Source organism: Rhineura floridana, chromosome 5, assembly GCF_030035675.1.
Source record: "Rhineura floridana isolate rRhiFlo1 chromosome 5, rRhiFlo1.hap2, whole genome shotgun sequence".
Taxonomy (NCBI): Eukaryota; Metazoa; Chordata; class Lepidosauria; order Squamata; family Rhineuridae; genus Rhineura; species Rhineura floridana.
The window spans coordinates 137,975,787-137,978,565 of record NC_084484.1 but is presented as its reverse complement, the minus strand read 5'-3'; the positions used below and the strand labels follow the sequence as shown (position 1 = coordinate 137,978,565).

At 45.4% G+C, this 2,779-nt stretch overlaps 1 non-coding gene across 1 annotated transcript; it reads left to right on the top strand.

The window, feature by feature from the left end:
• Positions 1-1,718: 1,718 nt before the first annotated feature.
• On the top strand, positions 1,719-1,791 carry TRNAT-UGU (transfer RNA threonine (anticodon UGU)). The gene has a single exon. It is a non-coding gene; the product is annotated as a tRNA-Thr (tRNA).
• Positions 1,792-2,779: the final 988 nt, after the last annotated feature.

Sequence of the window (2,779 nt, the reverse complement as noted above, 5' to 3'; positions counted from 1 at the left end):
ATGAGGGAAGCAGATGCATTTCATCAGGTACAGTATGTAGGACATATGATCACATTATATAGGATAGAGATTCTCTGCCTACATTTCCCATCTTGTCCAAACTAAATGTCATATTCTGTAATCTGCATGGGCTACAGAATGGGAGTCCTGTTTACATTTCTAAAAAATATTGTTACATTTATATCTCGCCTTTCCACCAAGGTACTCAAAGCAACATGCATGACTGCTCCCCATTATCTCCTCACAACAACCCTATAAGGTAAGTAAGGCTACCAGACAGGGATTGAGCCAAGGACACCCTGTGAGCTTCCTGACTGAGTGGGAATTTTGCCTTCCATCTTTCTAGTCCTGGTTGAACCCTCTAACCCAGGGATTGACAATGTGGTACGTTCCATATGTTATTGGACTACAACTCCCATTATTAATGCTGGCTGGGGCTGATGGGAGTTGGAATCCAACAGCATCTGCGTTACACTGTGTTGGTTACTCCAGCTCTAACCACTACACAACATGGGCTGAGTGAATTATTTTATTTACACATGTAATGCAGTTTGTTTCTTTGCCCACAGGGTCACGCCTGTGTGTAGCTTAATAAACCTGTCACACTTCACTTGGTGGGGGCACCTGTAGGAAGGCCTCTGAAAGAGATCTTAGGATCCAGATGAGGGGACAGTTGCTCGTTCAGGTAGCCTTTATGACCACAAGTTCACAAGTTATCCAGCTCAAAAGATTACACAGCCATTCCAGCACTACTGCTGTATATTTTGCATTTTTCCAGTAATGAACAATTACTAATATTGCTCCTACCAAATTCATTAACTTAATCTTATTAAATCTCCATCCCCTTCTGCCAACAGGGCTATTATTGGCTATCCCAGTTCTAGACCACAAGGTGGTCACTACTATATTAAATATTTTACCTTGTGTGTGCCTCTAGCTATGTGATCTCTTCTTTCCCTTCATCTTTGCTTTTATACTCAACAGAGGCATTGATTATAGATACTCAGTGTGACAGGTCATAAAATCTTTGATTTCCAATGTACTTCTCTCCCCACCCCCCGACACAGGAAAGCTCTGATGCTGAAGAAGTAACCTTTGACACTTACCTGCCAGCGACCGTGTAGATTTTGTCACTCTGGATTTCTTCTTAAGTATGTGGCATATTAGTGTAAAGGAAGAAAGGCAAATGGATGATAGTATACATGCTTTTATCTATCCATTACATCTCTCATTCATTGAAGGGAGATTTCCAAGTACAACATAAAAGAGTCCACTCCTCTAAAGCTCCACTCCTGTGCATTTTCTACACATTTCGGATATGGCATCCATGTTTTGTTTTGCTTTCTCAATAAACTTCATTGGAAATCGATAGCTGTGGAGCAGGGGGAACTCTTGGTGAATTGCAAAGAAATGTACCCGCTGCTGTCACACACCCCACTGCTATGCTCCCTGATACCTGCATATTCAATAGATGTCAAAGGAATTCTATCCGCCCACAGATTTATGTGAGCAGAAATCCTCTACATGAGGAGTGACCTTGATTGAGCAATGTGCCGCCTTACATAGAGCTACCTGTGTATGTCTGTATGCATCGAAGGTACAGAATCTGGTGGATCATAGCAACAGTGGAGGTGGATAGGGCTGGATTGTGTGGCTTCACAACTCCTTCTGCACATTCTTTCAGTGAGTTTAGGAGCTTTCATGAATCCCCCTTACTAGACCCATGTAGCTCAGTGGTAGAGTATCTGCCTTGTATGCAGAAGATCCCAGGTTCAATCCCTGGCATCTCCAGGTAGGGATGGGAGGGATTCCCTGCCTGAAACCCTAGAGAGCTGCTGCCAATCAATGTGGACAATAGTGAGCTAGATGAACCAATGGTCTGACTCAGTATAAAGCAGCTTCCTATGTTCTTAAATTGAAGAGAGGGTTATACTTGCGTTATTCAAATAGCAGCTCCCAAGCTACATGGCAAATGTGTTTTGGCAGAGGAGACGATTGTCCTTCAAGGGGTGGGGAATCAAACATTTAATTAGGTATGCCCAACTCCTTGGACACACACCTAAAATAGCCCTCTGGATCCCAGCTAGTTGGTGTCGAGCCCCAGCTCCCTCAGGAGGATCAAGGAGGGGGGCTGAATGTGTGTCAGTTACGGCCGCTAGGGCAAGTGGAAGAATCAGAGGGTGTTGAGACTTCCGAGGACGAGGCGGGAGGGGGTGTGGTTGACACTGTGCCAGTTCCCATGGACAGTTCTCCCGCTGAAGAAGACCACATTCAGCTTCCAGATGCCCCCATAGAGCCATTGGGGGATGTCTTGGCGCGCGTGCCAACTCCACCTCCCCTGAGCTCTACTCTTGGCACTTCAAGCGCTTCCCTGCCTCCTGAAGCCGAGTCAGCACCTATTGACATTGTATTGTCAGATGAGCCAGTGGAGGCACGCCCCCTTGTGCCCTGCATGAGACGCCGGGAGAAGCACTTTGGTCAGAGGGAGAGTTTTCTAAGGAGTCAGAGATTACACGCAAAGACCTTTCCTACTTAAGACTGCGCCCCCCTGACCTGGGTGCTGTGTCAACTTTCTTCACACACTGCAGAGTGTACTTAGGTAGCCTAGTTAGGGATTGTAGTGAGTTAGCATAGTGTGCCTATGAAACGTATTGCCTTCGATGCTACTTTAATAAAACAGGAATTCTCGTGAGTCTCACTCTGGGCAGGACAGCTGGCCACCTATTCTTTAAGCCCTCCCTGAAATGTATTCCCTCCTTTTATATAGTTATTTTTATAG